At 38.6% G+C, this 22,493-nt stretch overlaps 1 protein-coding gene across 2 annotated transcripts in view; it reads right to left on the reverse strand.

Moving 5' to 3' along the window:
• The window catches only part of mapk4 (mitogen-activated protein kinase 4), a 201,074-nt gene that overhangs the window by 112,878 nt on the left and 65,703 nt on the right, over positions 1–22,493 (reverse strand). The window lies entirely within an intron of this gene.

Raw genomic sequence — 22,493 nt, forward strand, 5'->3', positions numbered from 1 at the left:
ACTTAATGTCCTTCTCTGTCACTTTCCATGTCTGAAGCCTACAGCACATCAGACTCTTGCATATACTGTAATTATTCTAAAATGGACTGTCCCATACTTTATTTTAGTTAAATGTAGTTTAATTTAATCTTTTTGCTTATATCAGTTTAGCTACTGTGCTACATCCTGAAAGAATGCTAGGTCATTTGAAAACCCTGCATTACTTGACTCAACATTTTGGCTTGATTTGTTTTGCATTCTAGAACGCCTGACATTGCTTATTAACTTTTCATATTATTGATTTTAAGACAATTTTCACACTCAAACTCCATTTGCTTTGTTCCAAATCAGAGGACATTTGATTTCTTTGTTTCAATTTCCAGTTAGTTTGTTTGCGTTTCACACTGTAAACTTTCAAGTGAACTAAACATATAAATAAACATCCCATGGGTATGTCTTGGATTTCTTTCATTGGACAGAGACACTTTTCTCCAAAAAAATATCATGTTCGGCATTTGGGCACTGCTGTATTTTCCATAATTATTAACTGGAAGACTTCTTGAAAATTATGTGTTACTAAGTTTATTAGCTAAAGGACACATTTCAAATGGGGGAGTGTATTACAGAAGACAAGCTCTGCTGCTGGTATACACTGATATGCTTCAGTTTCATTACAACAGACTTATCACATAATTTTCTTTTAACTGTACTACGTTACACACATTTACTCTCTAGTAGCCACAATTTGAATGTAACCTCAATTTAGTTTATCTCAGATCACATATCTACTGTCTTAACTCTTGTACATATTTGTTAATAATGCGTACTAGGCGATGCCCACTGTAGCATACGGCGGTGTAAGAATAGGAACAGAAAACGGTGAGAAAGGAATTCAGAAATCAAGAAGAAATAAATACTTCTTGAAAGACAGAGTGTGCATGTAGAATTTCCGGCCAAGCAGGATTACATGTGAAAGTGATAAATAAATCAGGCTTTCCGAATTTACGTACTATGGCCATGGCATCCTGATAGTTTTGTTGCATGTATCTTGAACTTCCTGGAAATGTGGACGGCAATATGATGATTTTGCCTACACGAACGTTGTTATTTTCAGCGTTTGCTTGCAATGCGTCTGATAGTTCCACGCGCAGATCTTGTTGATGTAATCTGAGATAGTTGAGACGCGCACCCTCTGTTTTAACATACGCATCTACGACGTACTGTTGGAATAGTTTGCCGCTGGACTGCAAAATACTAAATGTATTCCTTACTGCTAATCTGTACGCGTAAAATTGGCATTGAGTAAGCCTTATTCGTATGGCGGTTCTTTTATCGGGAACATGTTGTAAATCTTTGTGCCAGCCAATGTCTCCATAAGGGAATAAAAGTGGGTAAACCATAGGATTGCAATTCATATTGAGTGTGGAAATCTGTTTACAGGAGTTGCCTATGGGATAGATGCAAATGTCCCCTTTGGCAGGCATTTCGCCATCTTCTCTGACGAAAATCGCTGCAACATCGGTGTGACATGTCGGGGCATTGTATCATCGTAAATCCTGCCTAGGGTTTTTCTTGAAAACCATTCGAACAGATGCTGTTGGACTGGACTGAGTGATTGCATGTGTTTGTATGATTTAGCGAAGCGGTTGATGGTTCTGAGCATGGAATGTAGCTGGAGAAGTACATTTTCGCTGCATGCAGAATTTGCTTTATTTTGTAAGTGTACTTTAGTAGCTTGCGCTGTGTCAAAAACATACAACTGTCCATATCCTGGAGAGGTAGAAGTGTTAGCGTATAGTGGAGAGATTTGGTGATAAATTTGCCCGTGTATTTTAAAACAGTATGGTCCGTGCCCAAGAGGCTGAGTTATCTGTGCACCCATGGAAGCAAATGCTAGAGAAGAGTTGTATTCTCGAATGTGTTCAGATAATTTTTAGCTTCTGATGTTTGCTGTGTAAGAAGCTGTTGTAAATACACAGATGGCTCCCAGAATGGTGGTAAAGCTACTTTACCGTTGTGGCAGCACCTCGAGTACTTGTTGGATGTATTACACTCAGCAGGCCAGTATAGTGCATGACATGGAAGAGGACGAATAGGAATCGAGAAATGCCACGTCGGCTGCGTGTGGGCGAAACCGGTTTTGAAGTGGAAGCAGGACGAACCAGAAGAGAAATATATATAAGAGATTTTGGAATGCTTGATTAACACTGACTGAGATGGTGATATTAGTGTGCGCATTGACAGGATGTCCCACCTGTGCGTGTGGTTGTCCCAGCAGGGGGGCGCTTGCTCCCTAGGATTGTGTTCTTCATAGAAATACAGGACATACTTGAACCTGTATATATACCCCTTTTGTAAACATGGCAGAAATAATCAGACAAGAGAAATGTGATATAAAAAGAGATCTACATATATATTTTACTTGCTTTGAAATGCAGCTTCCACTTCCAATATACAATGTAGTATAATCATTTATACATACATATTCAGGCTGAAAAGAAGCCATTTGAGCAGTACAATCATCATCCAGTTCTTCAGTGGGGAATGCTATATGTGAAGAGCAGGATGCATTCTTCTTACAGATGGTATCTGGCTACTAGAAGGTTCCTCACTATTATAAATACTCACATATTTGAAGATTCAGTGAGTTTTTTATAAAACTTGCCAGGTATGGGTAATTATCATCTGAATTACAGTATGTTATATATGAATTGTGCTCTTCTAAGAACCAAATAACATCTTTTTTTCCAATCTGTGCACCTGATTTAAGCACTCATGGTCACTGCCTGAAAGTGTCGGGTCAAGGCTGAGGTGATAGGTCAGGCCTGCTTTAATCAACCAAAATCTCTGCCTGAAAGAACTGTCCTTACATCAGCTCCATTAGGCTCACAAAACACAATTATCAAATAGTTGCTTTTCAGTTCTGGTTTCAATGGTGTATTCATGGTGTAAGACCAGAACGTTTGATCGGTGGCCTCAAAGGACACTGCTGTTCATTTCTTGCAATCTTTTTTCCACTTTTTTTTTTTTTTAAACTGTGGTCAACTGCTGTCAGATCACGCATGCAAGAGGCTCTGAGACTGAATCCTGTGCTACTCTGATTGAGCAAGTGATTGTTTCAGTCATTTTTTGCAAAATGTGATATATTTGTACTGATGTATTTTTTGAACCTTTTCATTGTTTTTAATGCTCCATGCTAATCCTCAACTGATAATGCTATGAATGAGATTCCCCAATTACCGACAGCAGATGCTCAGCATGACTACCACAGCACACAAAGTGTCATGCATAATGCACAGTATTTCATGTAGTATTTATTTCAGTCCCATGCCGGATCACATTCAGATGTCATGCAAACTACTCCTGGGTTTGCTCAATACAACACCAAGACCAGACTATTGAAAGGGTCTTGGTACAGTTGTTGTGGTCTGCACCAGAGTGTGATTGACATGTTCACATATACTTAAATGAACCAGACTTTCAGGGAAATCACACTAGAATTTGGAAAAAAACTAGTTCAAATGAACTAGGTGTGAAAACGTCTTTAATATACTGACTTGCTAGTTAAGACCCTGTGGTGGATGGTCGGCTAAATATTCCGGCCCTCACCCCCAGGCCACCAGGTGGAGCTCTCCTGGACGTTCCCTGAATTCCAGCAGGGCCTCATGGACTTTGTAGTTTGTATGCACAGCCCTGCTGGATACCATGGGGGCCACCAGGAGTCGCTGTAGGGAGGTTGTTGGACTCTTATGTGCCCTATAACCTGGAAGTATGTCCTGGTCACATGAACAGGAGAAACGACGTGCTTCCAGGTTGAAGAGAAGGACTTTTACCCTGATCCGAAAGGAATGAGGACTTGTGGATTATGGGACAGGAACCACTTCCGGGTCAGGGGGTATAAAAGGACACTGGGAGAGCCCAGACATTGAGCTGAGCTGGGAGGTAGGGTGGCGAAGTGTCTGGGAGAGGAGGATTGGTATTAGTAGTGATAATTGATTATTGTATGAGTAGTGTAGAGTGGAGGGTGCTTTGTGCACAGTATTATAATTTAATAAATAATAATTGGTCTTTTACCTGGTGTTTGGCGTGGTACTTGAGGGTTGAAGAGGTCGATAAAAGCCTCTACTGCTACAACCCACTTAATGTATATCAGCAAGCATGTTGCTTTTTTAGGCTACTGAGCCTTTCATAAATAGCATTGACACTCCAAGTCAGAAATCCAAGCCGCTTGGCTACATAATGGCCAGAAACTACTTGTTAGATGATAAAGGGGTCAATGCTAGAGAGACCAATATTGGAATTAGTATTGGTACTGGATGAAATTTCTCTTGAGTTCAAAGAAAAGGCTCAAGTAACAGAAAGGCTAAATGGGAAAAACACTTCTATTGGGACAGGAAAACAAGCAAGGAAAGAAGGTGTAGTCTATTTATCTTATATTTATATGTTTCGCTCGCCAACCCCTCGGCATACGCTACACGCCAGCCACTTCACGTCTCTGCCGCCTGCTTATGTGGATTTCTCTTTCACCAAACAACAAATCTTTTAATTCTCGCAGATATGCCTCTTCATTGGGAAGAAACATTACTTTTCCCTGATGGCAACACGAATTAGACGACTTAAAGTTTAAAACCAAACAATATTTACATACTTCTGTCATATCACCTATGCCCATATATTCAATCTCTTTTTGCTGTTCCATATTTCACTGAGTAATAATTTCTGTTTGTTTGTGCTAACACCATCTTTACTATCATTTTTTGAGACTTTTGAATTTTAGTACTTTCCTTATCTCTAACCTGCTCTGCATGTGTATCGTGCCAATGTTTTTAAACCTCCTTACGACGTTCTATTTTGTCATCTACTCTTTGTATTTTATTTCCGGCCCCAGGCGTGGTTAAAGTCTCGTCTCGCGGGACATGAAATTATCTCTCTGAAAAAGTCTTGTCTCATCCCTTAGGCTAAAAAGTCTCGTCTCGTCCCATGATTTTCTTTATATAATAGAGAGATGAGACTAGAAATAGAAACAATGAAGAATTTCAAATTTTAAACAAAGTACGGAGGATGGCAGCTGTCACTTTTAAATTATTTTTTAATAAGAACATGAGAACACAGAAGCAAGATGGAAAATTCTGCACAAATTTTAAGAAACATTTCTTCCAACAGAAATGTAGAGCAAATTACTAAGTAGTGTTGTTGAAAATGGCAGCTTAGGAAACCTTAAATGTCAGCTTGATGATATTTTAGAAGTGATGGCTGAATAGGGAATAATGAGTTATTTCAATCTGAAGAGCCTGTTCTCATCAAAATATTTAAAACCACTCTTAATTTTCTAAACAGAAAAACATCAAAAACAGCTATTAACACAGCTGAGTTTTGCTGAATGCCAGCCCTGCCAGCCTCACCATGTTATACAACCCTGGTATTCTATGATTTAACTGTACTACATTCATATATGTTTATAAATTTGCTTTGAAACATTATCTGTAAAAACTATATAACCTTACATGGAGTTATACAAGGTACAAAAATAGATGTTACACAGCCCAGCAGTTGGGAGACAACTTCAATGCTCATCAAATGGTAATTCCACCCTGAGTATTAGTTTGGTGCTGTTACCTAATGCCTTTAGCAGTCTTTTGCCTGAAGACCAGAAGACTGGTGATGCAAGTTTGCCTGACATCACTTCCAGTTTCTGGTTACCTGAATCTACCCCATCTCCCAACTGGGCCTTATAACCACTTCCACCACCACTTCCACCAACTTGCATCTGAAAAGACGTTATCGACATTTTTTGTCAAAGTATTTTACATCCACTTCAACAATACAGGGATCATCATCTGGTGCCCCAGCCCTTTATGACCTTGTTTGTTCATTTTCTTACACAATATACATTGATAAAATTGTTTTATTCAAGATCTTACTTTTAATTTGCCAAGTGTGTCTATTGCCACCCATGTGCATTCTGATGGTCATCTTTTGGGCTCCTCTGAGGTAAGCCCTACCACTTTGGGACACTAGGGAGCACAATCGCTAACTTTCATACCTCCCTTATCACCCACAGCTCAGAGATCCAACCCTTTGACTGGACAGCCCTCCAAAGCTCCTCTTTTTGAAGCCGACAGATACATTTTGTTTTGTTAACCCTTGGTGCTTTCAGGCACCAGTTATTTTCAGTTCTTTGTTTCTTTGTAAGTAAACTAGGTGACCCGGCTGGCATCCCAAAATTTCTTTCGAGTCCTGCCCATCTCCTACCGACACCATTCAGCTCGGAACTATGGCAACATTTACAGCTGTCTATCTTCACTTTGTTCTTTCCCAGCAAACAAAACAAAACTTATGCAGCCTAGCTACATGTAGGGATGTCAAAATCACAAAGCAAGACACAACACTAGTACCAGTCACCTGTAGGGCGTTCCTGCATTGTTCTTAAGACAGAGAATACATCAAACTGAATGCTAATTTATCTTGTATAACTTGGTTTGAAATGGTCACACCTGCAGTTTATTCAACCAGTGCATGTTATTATATTATACATCTAACCATAAAATGGCATTAAACAAGTCATGGATGGATGGATGTTCTAATCAAAAATCTTTTTACTTTATTTCATCCTTCAGCATGTTATTAACATTGGTATTGCTTGTTCAAATATTACTCATGCAAATAAAGTGTCTTCCATCTGTTTTATCTATGCATGTCCCGTATCTGGTGTACAGCTTTCAGCTGTTAAGTTTTGACAGGTGGGAGTGTAAAATGTCATATATTATTTGCCACTGGCCAAATGTGGAAGTGTCTACAATAATTTCCTATCCATCCTCTTCATCAGCCTAACATCTGCTGAGTTATTGCCTGGCTTTGCATGTCTCATTTTTGCTTCCTACACAGGAGCTGCTTTGGGACTGTGAGTTATCACATTATTTTCCTATGCTTCAGACTGAGTAGCCACCTGGTAATATATCAGCAGAACATGAGCTGTGCCACCAGAAGTGCGAAGATGAGGAAGCATTTTTTAAATCAATGTTTAATTGACTGGTGCTCACCAGCATACAGCATTCATGAAGATGGAGTAACCATTCTGTAAACTGCATTGGAAGTTAAATTTAGCTCAATGTCAATACACAAAAGCAAAAACTAAAGGGGGAAAAAACGTATGTTGTGTTAACTCACAACTCGGATGGAACCACAAAACAAAATATTCTGTAAGATATACCCCTTTTACTTGCAACATAATGAGCATGTGGAGCTTGTGAAGGAAACCAGAGTCATAAGCAAACCCCAAACCCCTAAACACTAACACACCAAGTCCCAGGTTCAAATAAAGGAAGGTTTATTAAACAATTCCTCCTCAAATTAACTAAAGCACAAATAAACAAGCTTTCTCTCTCCACAATACCTCTCATCACCACACTGCCCCCCTTCAGTTCAGTGTTACCCTACGTCCTCCCAGCTCCAACTCACCTGGGTAAGGGAGTGTGGTCCCTTTTATCAAGGACCCAGGAGTACTTCCTGTGCCAGGGCCACTGCCTGATGGAAGCAGTTCTGAGTCATGTGAAAGTCCTTTATAACAGGGAGCTTGTCTTATGCATTCATAATACAGGGCATATGGTGTACAGTGCAAAATTATATTTAATGATGGGCTGAATTATTTACAAAGTATTTTTGCCAGATTTCTCATCCTACTGAAGACCTATCAGTAACTAGCAAAATATAAGAAAAAGTACAAACTGTTTTAATAAAGCATTGGGCCAACATGAGGTCCCAGAATAGCTGCATTTGATCAGATTCAACAATTACATTAAATTTTATTGGTGAGATACAACCTGGTGCTACTATGAGACTTTCTTTTATTTAGAGTTTTGATGATGGTAGAAAATGTATCAAATGTTGTTTCAGAATCTCCACTATACACTAATTTTTGTCAATTTTGAGATAGAGACAGAAATGAATTATAGGTGTACAGTAATCCCTCCTCTATTGCGGGGGTTGCGTTCCAGACCCCCCCGCGAAAGATGAAAATCCGCGATGTAGAAACCATATGTTTATATGGTTATTTTTATATTGTCATGCTTGGGTCACAGATTTGCGCAGAAACACAGGAGTTTGTAGAGAGACAGGAACGTTATTCAAACACTGCAAACAAACATTTGTCTCTTTTTCAAAAGTTTAAACTGTGCTCCATGACAAGACAGAGATGACAGTTCCGTCTCACAATTAAAAGAATGCAAACATATCTTCCTCTTCAAAGGAGTGCGCGTCAGGAGCAGAGCATGTCAGAGAGATAGAGAAAAGCAAACAAATCAATAGGGCTGTTTGGCTTTTAAGTATGTGAAGCACTGCCGTATAAAGCAGCTGCAAGGATGTACAATGTAAAGGTAGTCTTTCAGAATTTTTTAGAGGAGCGTCCTATCCTCTAGGCCAGTGTGCGAACAGCCCCTCTGCTCACACCCCCTTCCGTCAGGAGCAGAGAATGTCAGAGAGAGAAAGAGAGAGAGAGAGAAAAGCAAACAATCAAAAATCAATACGTGCTGTTTGATCTTTTAAGTATGCGAAGCACCGTGTGGGAAGCATATCGCTTGACAAAGCAGCCATATGTAAGCCCAGCAAGGAAGAGAGCAATGTAAAGGTAATCTTTCAGCGTTTTTTGAGGAACGGCCGTATCCTCTAGGGGTGCGAACAGCCCCCGTGCTCACAATATATTTGAGGAGTTTTATTTAATACGTAATACGTGATCTGGTTGGGTAGCTTCTCAGCCATCTGCCAATAACGTCCCTTGTATGAAATCAACTGGGCAAACCAACTGAGGAAGCATGTACCAGAAATTAAAAGACCCATTGTCCGCAGAAATCCACGAACCAGCAAAAAATCAGCGATATATATTTAAATATCCATCCATCCATTTTCCAACCCGCTGAATCTGAACACAGGGTCACGGGGGTCTGCTGGAGCCAATCCCAGCCAACACAGGGCACAAGGCAGGAACCAATCCCGGGCAGGGTGCCAACCCACCACAGGACACACACAAACACACCAAGCACACACTAAGGCCAATTTAGAATCACCAATCCACCTAACCTGCATGTCTTTGGACTGTGGGAGGAAACCGGAGCGCCCGGAGGAAACCCACGCAGACACGGGGAGAACATGCAAACTCCACGCAGGGAGGACCCGGGAAGTGAACCCAGGTCCCCAGATCACCCAACTGCGAGGCAGCAGCGCTACCCACTGCGCCACCGTGCCACCCTATATTTAAATATGCTTACATATAAAATCCGCGACAGAGTGAAGCCGCGAAAGTCGAAGAGCGATATAGCGAGGGATTACTGTACATCTTTTTACAACTCTTCAAAAATTCATTTAAACTGCTGAGCACTTATGACAAGTATATTTTTAGTACACTGCATTAACGTCTGGGGGGAAATTTTCTTTTTGCATAACCTTTGGAGGTCAGAGGACATTTTCAGCCACTGGAGCAATTTCCAGGTTAAGGGCTTTGTTCAATGGCCCAAAAGAGTAGGATGCCTTCTGGCAGTAATGGCATTTGAACCGACAACCTTCCAAATACCAGCACAGATCCTTTGCCTCAGAGCCACCACTCAGATGGGGGATAGGCTCATGTTTCTCCTGGAAAATCCCACTACCACCAAAAAAAAATTTTATAATAGAATAAACATAATCACTCAGAACTGTTCAGTATCTAATTTCATGTACCTTGCCCTCAGGAAGCAAAAGATCTAAGCAATAGCACCCCATTTGTGCCAAAAAAAAAAACTTTCACTATGAGTTCACTATGAGATTTCACTAATGGCTTTTTTCTATCGTTTTGCACTACCATACCCATGGAAGTGCAATTTTAGGTGTAATAAGGGGTGTTGGACAAAATCAGACCACAGTATCAATTATTGTGTAGTTTTTGACAGAATGGTTCTTGGCTAAACTTTCCACTCCTGCCTTAAATTTATACTTCTAAGTAATCTGATCCAGAGCCACTCATCTGTTTTTCCTGGCAAGTTAAATTATTATTCAGACGTTATTGTTGAGAAGTCCACATTTTCATCAAGCATCACCTTAGTCTCTACTCCTTTTTAAAAGTCATCAAGTTGTGCAGTCATCATTAAATCTAATAGCAAATGTGCTAAAATAATTAGCCATCTCTGAAAATTACTGAAATCTCATGGTGACGATATAATGAGCAACTGATTGTGGTGAGCAATTTTATATACAGTATGACTTCATATTTGTTAATTGCTAAAATGTCTCAATGACCACATCTGTGTAAAATGCCATGTTTTCAATATAGTTTGTATAACACATGGCTCAAGCGTTTCCTTTAGTTTGTCATTTATATGATTTGTCATTGGACAGATAAGTCAGGAAGAAGTCATAAGAAATAAAGATCTATTGAGAACAGAGTCAAAAAAATAACTAAAAAGCAGCAGACAAGAACTACGTCAAAGATCGGCTAAAAAAGTAAAAAGCAAATGAGCAAAAATTGGGTGAAAACTGAAAAAAGGGACAACAAAGAACATACAAACTGCAGAGATTCAATTACCCATAAGCCATCAGAAACGTGTTGCATTGCATCAGCTTCTATCCATTGTAGTATTCATGTAATTTTCAAATTGCCCTTATTTTTTATTGCAAATGAGGTGACTGGAGCAACATCCCAGATACTGGATGAAAAGGGAGATCCCACTTTCATCAAGGGGTTCAATCTCAGTAAGGGTTGCTTACTTTAGAGGAAAACATGGTGTTCAGTTAACAACTATAATATATACACCTGGGTTAGGAGAGTCAAGCTCCATCTTTTTAATCAAATCACAAATGTTCCTTTTATGGAAAACTGGGATCATTCTTGTAACGAAGTGAGATGTCCCACTTACACTTTGAAGAGGAAACAGTCACCATACTTATATTTGAAATGGTATATATTCAATAAATGACCCTATTCACTGTGTCTCATTAGCACACTGTCTCACATCCATGATGACACTGTCAGTTTATCATCTGGCCATTTACAGTTTCAAACCTACTGCATCTGGGTCAATGTTCTACCTGTATATGTTAACTCTGAAGACTATAAACTGGTTAAATTGTACTAACGCCTCTATGTACACACATCACGTCCAAATTATACCATGACAAACTAATAATAAACTACTGGCTTTACGTATCGTTTTATTAATTCCAATGAAGTTAAAGAAAAATTTTGATTCTTTGTTGACAATTTAAAAGAAAAAAAAACCTGCCAGAAGGCTGCAGAGTGCCCTGTTCACATGTTTCTGAGCCGCAAGAAATCAGGACCAGAATATTAATGACAAGATCCAGCAGCAACATGTCATACTTTACAAAAGGATGTTAGAAACAAAGGCAGCTGGTATAGTTAATTGGATCCAGTGATGTGGGATGTGAAATACAGAGTTCAGTCACATATCTGAAAAACAGACAAATGAGATGTAAGGATGATAGTTTAAGATTTGAAAGCCACCAGCGTGTAGAAGCTGAGCTGTACCAATGTAAGATATCACCGCCTAATAAAACCAGGGCTCCTTATGTAATTCACGTTCTAAATGCAAAATTGTATACTAATATCCTCATAGCACTCTAACCAAAACCTACAGCTCTACTAGATTTGCACGCTGACAAGTGGTCCAGCCACAATTCCCACCCTTCTTAGACTAGTGAATAAGTGTGAATGTTATAAAGTCTCAATCAAAGGCTATTAACAACTCAGATTTATAAGTGGCTCCTGAATTCAAGTGCTGCTTTTATCTGTTGCTTCATATTGCACACACCAGAGTCCCAGGCATTGCTTCTTACTTGATATAAACCTGCGAAAAATGTAGTCTTCTGATGCTGTCCACAATCTAGATTAGACAATGGGACAGCGTAGTTATTTGATAAACAAATGAACCTGATGGACTGAATGGTCTCCTCTCATTTGTCAAATTTTTTATGTTCTTATATAAAACACTTGCTTACTCACTTATGTTTGCCTCTGCTGCCCCTACTCTAATGTACTCTACTTTTATTCAGTTCCTATACTGTATAGCCTAACTGACAGGGTTGCTGTACCATACAGCAGACATTACAATGGTGGTTGGACCTGGAAATAACTGGGTGGGCTAACTATAGGCCATTTTTAAATTCTAAAACTTAGTGCGGACCGAAGGCAAGTTTCTGGGGTTGTGGTCTCCCTTAAAGTTTAGTATAGCTCAACTCATTCATGATTGATGTAAGGAGTGGGGCCCATTGGAGGTGAGTGGCTCAAATGATTGGCAATAGACAGTTAACATAAATCAAACAGATGCTTTTGTGGGAGCATGACCACTGAATGGAGGGGTCTGAGTCTCCCCCAGACTTCCCTGTAACTTGGCCTATGCCATACTGTTGTGAGATACAGCACCCTGGCAGTGAAAGTTTTTGAAAAACAGTGCAGGAGAGATATTAATGGGCTTCAAGTTTTAATCCTTTTTAGTGGTGGCATGTCCCGCTTTGGTTTTGAGTTGCGAATGTGCGGGCACTAATGAGTTATTGTTGGCTCTCCACAGCACAGCATTCCGGAAGCACCAGCTGTACATTACTTTGGAATAAAAGGGAATGGGGTTAGTGTGAGAGGAGAGAGAAAAAGAGAATGAAAAAGGAAATGAAGTTGAAAGCGATTGCTGGATGATGGAAAAGAAAAAAAGGATGACGTGTTGGGCAGCACTGCATTGCTTGGCAGCTAACAGGAAGCAGCACTGAGAACTGGAGGAGCTCTGGGAGATGACTGAGCTTTCGTGGCTGAACAGCTGAAAAGGTGGAGTTGGTGAGAGGGTGAGAGAGGTCATAGGAGCAGGATAAAGGATGGGATCTTGATGTGGCGGCAGCCTGAAGTAAGCAAATGGCGCCCTAGGGGAAGTTGTGAGCGCTGATGGAAATGGCAACTTCCTAGACTGCAGTGACCAAACAAGTGGCAGTTCATGTCCTCAGGTACCAATGGAGGTATTGAATTGGAGGGATGCCCAAGGGTCCTGCAAAGAGCCAAAGAAGGAGTCTGAAAGAACAGCATGAGAGATTTTACATTTTCAATTTGGGATTTTTAATTGTTTATTGGGTTACTTATTGATGACTGCACTTGAACCTCCATTAACAAATCTGTTTTTATTGAAGATTATTTATTGGAGGACTGCACTGCACTTATTTATTTAAATAAAAGCACTTTTGCACTTTGCAACACCTCTGCCTGTCTTGTGTCCTCATTGCCCAGCTCGTCCCGACTATTGATGGTCATGGGTTCAAGAAGTATGGCAGCTGCAGTCAGCCTGAACCATCACATATACCAAAGCTTATTCAGTACACTGTCAATCATTATTGCTTTCTTTAAAAAGGTGTTTTAATGATTCACTAATTAATCTACTGATCACAGCCTGTACATTAAACAAATAAGTAAAACTTAAAAATCTGAAATAAAATCTCTGACAGAGAAAATGAAACTTCAATATGTCTAAACAACGATAGCAGAAAAGAAATGAAAGGGAATTACATACACCAGCAAATGCTGTGAAGCAGAAATAGCCCACCATGACCAAAGTACTCTGTGAACAAATAAAGCATGAGATGCCCGGCTGCAAGATATATTAGCATGAAACAGGATTATGGAATTAGCAGTCTAGAAAAAGATTAGTCCCACATTAGAATTTATATAAGCTTTTTAGAAGAGATTAATCTGATGTGATGTAAGTCACTAGCATTCAATGCCAGCCTCAAACAAACCAAAGCGTCACAAGACTGGCATGAAGTTGTTAACAACTCACAGTTCTTCCTGTCAGCAAGTTGGTGGTTAATATCAAGACATAAATGACTGATAATTCAGCCTTCCTTGTACAGCACACCTTAGAGAAGAGGAGACCTTTCAGTTTATCAAGTTTGGTTGGGTAAATAATAGCTTCGATGACTCAACATCACATCTAGATACTTTTTAACAGGAAAGTAAAATGTACATTACAAGGTGATGAGTAACACTTGTTAACATTCCTCTAAATAGCAGGTGATTTTCAGTTACTTAAATTTACTCTTGACGCAGACAATAATCAATTATTCAGTAAGTCAATTATGTCACATAACAACACAAAGACCAAAAGGCAGATATTAACATACTAGTCTATTGTGTGAAGCTCCCACACATACAGTAAGTATAAACAGAACATGGAAAATATCTGGAAAAAGTAATTTATTATTGCACATCTCAAAATCCTCCTCTGTTCTCATTCGTGAATAAAAGAATAAGCTACTTAACCTGGAGACAAGAAACCATTCTTTTCTGGAAGAAACACAGAGGCTCAGATTAAAAAGTGCCAGCTCTTATCCTTATCACATTCTTTAAATATTTAAAGACTCACTGTTGGATATTAACAAATGTACAGGATGAATACAATGTTCAACCTTTTATTTAAAATATGGTTAGAACGAAAGCTTTAAGTCTCAAGGACCTCACATGACAGTTGGAACAAACTTTTTTGTCATGGTTCATGCTGTAATATGAATAAGCTCTTCATCCAAACTAAACAGGCACTTCTCCAAAACCCTCCAGGCAGATATTCATTTTTTAGATGTCAATGGATGTAATTGGTTGGAACAGAAGAAAAGGCATGTCAATTTCCCATTCCCAAATTATCTGTGTAGAATATGAGTAATATAATGGTGCTAAATCAGACTTTAGTCTTAGCATAAGTATATGCTGTCAATTTTTTTTATAGATTCTCCAGTACATCAGAACAGCTTGTGCTTTATAGGCTATAAGAAAAAGCAGAGATGTCTGAGTTTTGAAATGTGATAACTAAGTGTCCACAGAAGTCAGGGTAACAGCATAGGCTCACTGCAAACAGACTAGGACTGAAACTTACAATCATTTTGATAATTGATTAGTTAACCAATTATCCATCCATCCATCTATTATCCAACCCGCTGAATCCAAACAAAGGGTCACGGGGGTCTGCTGGAGCCAATCCCAGCCAAAAGTATCCATCTATCTATCTATCTATCTATCTAACACAGGGCACAAGGCAGGAACCAATCCCGGACAGGGTGCCAACCCACCGCAGGACACACACAAACACACCCACACACCAAGCACACACTAGGGCCAATTTAGAATCGCCAATCCACCTAACCTGCATGTCTTTGGACTGTGGGAGGAAACCGGAGCGCCCGGAGGAAACCCACACAGACACGGGGAGAACATGCAAACTCCACGCAGGGAGGACCCGGGAAGCGAACCCAGGTCCCCCAACTGCGAGGCAGCAGCGCTACCCACTGCGCCACCGTGCTGCCCTTAACCAATTATTGTTTTGATTAATCAAGAAATCAGGGAATGTAAAAAAATGACAGATTTTGATTTCTTGTGCAATGCTCTCCTTCATAACAATAGTACAGATGTGCCCTAAACATTTCCCAAAAGAGTGCACAGCACAACAGGCCTCAACACTTGAAAGGTCATTGCTGACATAAAAGGGATGGAAGGCTGAAACCATTGTTAAGTGTCAACAAAAGGTGCCTGGAGTGAATTGTTTGAAAATATTTACTATACAACAGCAAAGACTACAAGATAAACTGGGTCGCTGTAGCTATCATTGAAAGAAATGAAAGAAAAGGACCGATCTAGGCCAGTGTGGGCACTGCCCATTCTGATAGGCTTTAGTGGCAAACCAGTATCCTGTTAAGTCTATTGTGGCACAAAGTGGCAGTTACCAGAGCTAAACAAAAATAACAATGATCCATTTCAAAATAAATAACACATATAAGTAAACCAGATAAAAAAAATAAACACAAAGAAAAGGTATGTCATATTAATACTTATGTGATTCATTATTTTGTGTTTTTATTTGTAATTAATTTAGATCTCTTTGCAGAGATCTGATTTCATTTTTAAAGGGTCTTTTTTCTCAATAAGTGTCAAAAAGGTTAAATCCACTGTGATTCAAGACTTCCAAGAAGGCAAATACTTTGTACAGGTACTGCATAACACACGCTGCCTTTGAAAGACAAGTGTCATTATTAAGAACCTCATCCATCTTTAATGTCACTTTTATCTCTACTCCATTCTGGAAAACAGAAATCTTTTAACATTTGCACCGCTAGATATAGGGAACAGTTTTTATCCTCAGGTCATCAGATTACTCCCCATAGAAATGAAAAATCAAAAAAAGAGATCTCCTTAATATCTTTTCAGTTTCTCCTAGACAACAATATCATCAAAAAGAAATAAAATGGAGACATTTTCTTTTGTTTCATGCTTTTCAGATTTTTTTCCCCTGAGAAAAAAATACTCCGATATTATCGGATATAAGTGTCTGCTCTTCAGTTTCAGTAGAGATCTCAGCAAAGTCACACAATAGATTCAGATTTTCCAAGCAAGTAGTGTCTTCATATCTTTTTGCAATTTGAAAATATTTGCATTGTGTGCTCAGTAATATATGATGAAATGTATGGGCAGTTGTTTCTGAATAACATTATTAGTTGCCCTACTTTATATTGCTGTGCTCCAATTAGATCATACTGAGTATGGAAGGAAAGGCAGGCAGTGTGGCATCGCAGTGAAGAGTTTTTGGACTACAATCCCTGAGATTGTTGGTTCAAGTCCTGCTACTGACACCGCTGTGTGACTATAAGCAAGTAACTTCACCTGCCTGCATTCCAATTGGAAAAACAAAAGACATGTATCGGATCATATCTTAAATGCTGTAGGACACCATGGATAGAGGCATCAGTCCAATAGTAAGTAAAAATATGAAGTCTTAAAAGAGACTGAAACAAGAGTAGAAACAGATCTTGCAAAATATGCTTGTCAAACCAAATTCTCAATTTTAATTTTATCCCAGTTGTATCTCATGGCTCCTTTTTGTCTAAACCTTTTTCTCCTAAGGAATTTTAAAAGAAACATCTGTAACATATTTGATTCTTAAATGAGACTTTCTCTTAAGCCATCAAAGATCATCTTTTGAGCAGTGAAGTTTTCAGTTACACTTTAGATACTGCAAAACTGCATCCATTACTCATTTGCTATTATGCAACAAGACCATAGCATACACTTTTTGGGTCTTTGTGACACTTATTAAACATTACTAGATAGGCTCTTCATCTCTGTGCTGTATGGTGTGTTGACATGGTGGTAAAAGGACTTGTTAATTTGAAGGACTCAGAGGTTTCATACGAAATATGTAATACCAAGACAAATGTGTCTCAATTAAGGTACCACAGACCACTCCAAAGTGAAGCTGTGTTAGCAATAATAATAGTAACATTAATAATACATTTTATATATATAGCTCGTAGGCCACATTAAAGAGTGAATAAACACGTTACTGATGCTTTGTAAGTGTTACGAAGACCCAGACAGTTTATGCTAAGGTCTTATTACATAATTGTGAATTTCCCCTTGGGATTAATAAAGTATCTATCTATCTATCTATCTATCTATCTATCTATCTATCTATCTATCTATCTATCTATCTATCTATCTATCTATCTATCTATCTATCTATCTATCTATCTATCTATCTATCTATCTAATAGCTAGCAAATGAGTAATAGATGCATTTTTGAAAAACCAAAAACCGCACCGAAAACTTTACTGCACAAAGGTTGATCTTTGCTGGCTCATGAGACTTAAGAGAGATAGTCTCATTTAAGTTTCATTTTAGAATCAAATTTGTATCGGCAGTTGAAGTGTTTTGCTCATGGTCATACAGAGTTGGAAGCGTGATCTGAACCTAAAACCTAGTGGTTTGATGGCCAAAACCTTAACCACTATGCCACACTGTCTGTCTTTTGTATGTATGTTGTTATATTAAAACTATGAGTTATTTTCATTGTCTTTTTCGTGATCTTTTTTCTGGTCTGTTCTTGGTATTAATACTACTGTCACTAGACTGTAGAAAACATACAAGTAAAATTTCATTGTATTGTAACACTCGGCAATGTAGTTGAACTTGACTAATTTAATTAGTCTTTGTTATCCAACAAGGTTACTTTTATCTACTATTAGGATGTTGTACTACATGAAGGAAACATGTCTTAATAAAGTAGGTTAAAGCATAATATTTTACAGTAGCTTCACCTTTTTTCACCTAACTCTACATCTGACCATTTATTATTGATCATCTTTCAGCCTTCAGTAGTGAAAAATGAAAAGTAAATTAAGAGGTAATAATTACAGGCAGTAAAAAAGAACAGGGCAGCAAGCTTGTTCTGACCTAAATTGTCACAAAAACAGATAAAAGTAACATTCAGAATATGCCAGCAGTGAAAGAATGCAGTAATTCATAGCTATGCAAAACTGGACAACAGCTTAGCAAGGGCCCAACAGGACGGCTCTGTTGACTTGGGCTTACAGAAGAGCTTGCCATGGTAATTAATGCCAGTCACAATCAAGTTTGTGTTCCTTGCTTTTTACTGAGCAACAATTGAAAAAAACAACACTTTACAAAGTGCTGTAAACATTCATAAGGAATACAGCCTCAGATCCATCCATCCATTTTCCAACCCGCTGAATCCGAACACAGGGTCACGGGGGTCTGCTGGAGCCAATCCCAGCCAACACAGGGCACAAGGCAGCCCTGTGGGCAGGGTGCCAACCCACCGCAGTTAACAGCTCAGATCTCATGGATAAATATACAAAAGAGAGCAAATCTTTTTCACAACTTGACTGTATAGTTGCTTTTCAACTGTACTTCTTAGAAGGCTCTTTGGGTTCAATATTTTCATTTTTTCTGATAATAAGAACTGTTACAAGAATAACTACAAAATTAGGAATTAATTACAGGGTACCCTAGGGGATATCAAATATGTGCACTGAATTTTCAATACATGCACACAAAGAGAAAAATCTTGTAATGAAATCCAAATTTAGTAACCCAATAGGATAATAAAACATTGCTATCTAGAGTATCTTTTTTTTTACTCATATTACAATGCATAATATATGTATACAGTCACTGCTGCATTCCCATTATTAATGGTTCATTTTAAATTCCAAATCAATCTCAGTCCCCTATTAATTTAAAAGAATGGTTTATATGAAGTAAAAATCCTTCTACGATCAGTAAGTTAAAATTCTCACATAGTAAATTTTTTACTGACAATTTCACAGTAAATTGCATTCTGTAAACAACTGTGTTTCAAATTTAAACTTTCACTAAAATGCTTCTTTTACTACATGTGAGTTTGTGATTTTGCTGAAATTTACATAACAAACCTTCCTCCAATATACTGTATTAGTTACACTTTGTAGGTGTTATAAAAATCTAGTAATTTATCTCCAAGCTTCATTGTACCATTGATTTTGAAAGAGTACACCTGTAGATATCCTCAGACAGTTGGGACAGTATATAAAATATTAAAAAAAACAAAAAGGAGTAATTTGTAAATTTACTTTGACTTGTATTAAATAAAAAATAGTTTTACCCAATCAACTGCATTGTTCTATGAAGATGCACTTTGATTCTGAAATTAATTGGGACAACACATACATGTTGAGATGGGGTAGTTTAGGACTGATAACAATGTGACAAGTTGAAATAATAAGGTGATATGAAACAGATGAGGTAATTGTGTTATAGCACATATGGAGCCTCCAGAAAAGGCCTAGTCCTTTAAAAGTGAGGACAGCCTCCAGAAAAGGAAGAGATCAGCTGATGTCACCTGGAGGCACACCACTCATGGTGTTCTGAGATGGACTCTGCACGGCTGACTAAATGGTTCTCCATTTAGCTCACTCTGCAAGCGCTAGCTTCTGAGATGGAGACTGCGGGTTTATGACTCGCTGCCAACAGTTCACCACAGGACAAATCTTTGAGCGAAAAGAAGAGAACTCCTTTAGTCAGCCTCTAGTCTGAACACTAATCAGTGTGTCTCAGCTGACCTCTGTCTTTGTCAGCCCCAACTGTCTTGCAGTGTCGCCACTACACTCCACCCATCCACAGTGCAAATCCCACCCTTGTCTCCAATTTAGTTTTTAGCTTGAAGATTTGCTCTTTGGTGAACTATCAGAAATGAATCACAAACCCGCAGTCTACAGTTGAGAGGTGAGCAGCTTGCAGCTTAAACTAAATGGGGAACTACTTTAATCAGCCATACCGAGAACCTTTTCTGAATACTGTGAGCAGTGTGATTCCTGGTGACATCAGTTTATCTCTCTGTGTCAGCACCCCACCATCTTGCGCAGTGTCGCTATTAAAACATTTTAAATATTTAAACAAAAAGCCCAAGAACTTCAGATCAAAGAGGAAACGGACCATCCAAGCTGTTATCAGCATTAGGTACAAAAGTTTGTGTCTTTCATGGTATGGAGGTCTGTCAGTGCCCATGGTATGGGTGATCTGTAAGAGCATCATTAATGCAGAAATATATGGACAAATTTTGGAACAGTATATGCTGCCATTCAAATACCACCTTTTCCAAGGAAGTCCAGCAGAACAATGTCAAACCATATTCTGTCCAGATTTCAAAGGTATTTACAAAACAAAAGACGCTGATGGAGAGGTGCAAAGAAATTTAAGGAGGGCCGGGATTATTCATTTTTTCGTAGGCTTTAGGGATTCTAGTGCTAAAAAAGGATGTTCTGCCTTAATTAAAACTGGAAAAAGGAGCATCTGATTGGATTTGACGATGATGTTGTATTGTAAATGTCTAACTGACTTAAGACATTCTCATTGTGTGAGAACATCAGAACAGAAAGTTCACACGTTCTAACCAATTAATTCTTCTAAAATAACATCAAGTCTCTAAATACCTAGTGTTTATTACACTACTTGGTAGTTTATTCCATGTGTCTGTGGTTCTCTGTGTAATGAAAAATCTCCTAATGTTTGTGCGAAATTTACCCTTAAGTTCCCAACTGTAGTGAACTCATTTTAAAGTAATAGTCTCAATCCACTGTACTAATTCCACTTCAGTCATGTCTCCTCTTAATCTTTTCTTTGCTTAAAACAAAAAGGCTCAGTTCTTTTAATCTTTCCTCATAAATTGTCCCCTGTAGCCTGGAATCAGCCTAGTCGCTCTTCTCTGGTCTGTTTCTAGTACTGCTACGTCTTTTTTGTAGCCTGGAGACCAAAACTGCACACAGGACATCAGATGAGGCCTCACCAGTGTGTTATAAAGCTTGAGCATAACCTCCTTAGACTTGTACTCACATTTTAAGCAGAGGCCAATGAAGTCTAATCATTTCAATATAAACATATAGAGACTAAGTAGTAAAAATCTGAAAGAATTATTGGGATTCATTTATTTGGTAATTCTGTAACAATTCTACACATCGGGGTGCTATATAACCTGACATTCTGTTAGCCTTCTCAATGGCTTTTGAACAATGTCTGGCAGTTGATAGTAACAAGTCCACTAAGACTCCTAAATCCTAGGTGTATTTTCAATTTTCAGATCTTCGATTGTGTATTTAAATCTAACATTTTTACTTCCTGTGAGTAACACTTTACATTTACTGACATTAAATTTCATCTGCCATAAATCCGCCCAAGCCTGTTTGCTGTCCAAATCCTTCTGTAATGATTTAACGGATTCTAGATTATCTGCCAATCCACCTATTTTAGCATGATCTGCAAACTTAACCAGCTTTTTACTTATATTTCTATCCGAATCATTTACATATATTAAAAATAGCAGAGGCCCTAGCACTGAGCCATGTGAAACACCACTCTTAACATCACCCAATCCTGATAGGGTTCCTCACACCATCCCATGTGCTTTCTGTGTCTGAGCCAATTTTGCATCCATCTACAAACAACACCCTGAACTCCCACTTCTTTCAGCTTGATGCTGATGATGCATCCTCTCATGTGGCACCTTTCTGAAAGTAAAAATAAATAATATATGCTCCACTTTGACCGTACCCTTTTGTTGCTAGAATTCCAGCATGCTGGTAAAACATGACCGCTGCCTTCTGAAGCCATGCTGACTGTTCAGTAAAACTCCTGTTGTTGCTCAATCCTTCCCTTAATAATTCCTTCCATTAATTTTGCTGTGATGCACATTAATCTTACTGGCCTATAGTTGCATGAATCCGCCCAGTCACCCTTTTTATATAACAGGATAATATTTGCTATTTTCCAGTCCTTTGGAATTTCCCCAGAGTACAGTGACTTCCTAAAAATATGCTTCCAAGGTTTATATATGTACTCTCTAACTGCCTTGAGAATTCAAGGATAACTATGATCTGGTCTGGGTGATTTGTTTCATTTCAGCCTATTTAATCTAAGCAGCACTTCTCCCACTACAATTTACAAATCACTCTCTCTCCCTCCTTAGTTAGAGGTTATCTACTTCCTCACCCGTGAAGAGTTTAAAGAATCTGCTATTTCACTGTCTGTATTTTTTAATTCCCCTTTACTATTCATGATGCACTTTATCTCCTCCTTGACTGTTCTTTTACTACTAAAATACTGAAAGAATCCTTTTGGATCATTTTTCGCCCCCCCTGCTATATTCCTCTCTAACTGCCTTTTGGTATATCATTCTAAATGGTT

This window comes from Erpetoichthys calabaricus, chromosome 5, assembly GCF_900747795.2.
Source record: "Erpetoichthys calabaricus chromosome 5, fErpCal1.3, whole genome shotgun sequence".
Taxonomy (NCBI): domain Eukaryota; kingdom Metazoa; phylum Chordata; class Cladistia; order Polypteriformes; family Polypteridae; genus Erpetoichthys; species Erpetoichthys calabaricus.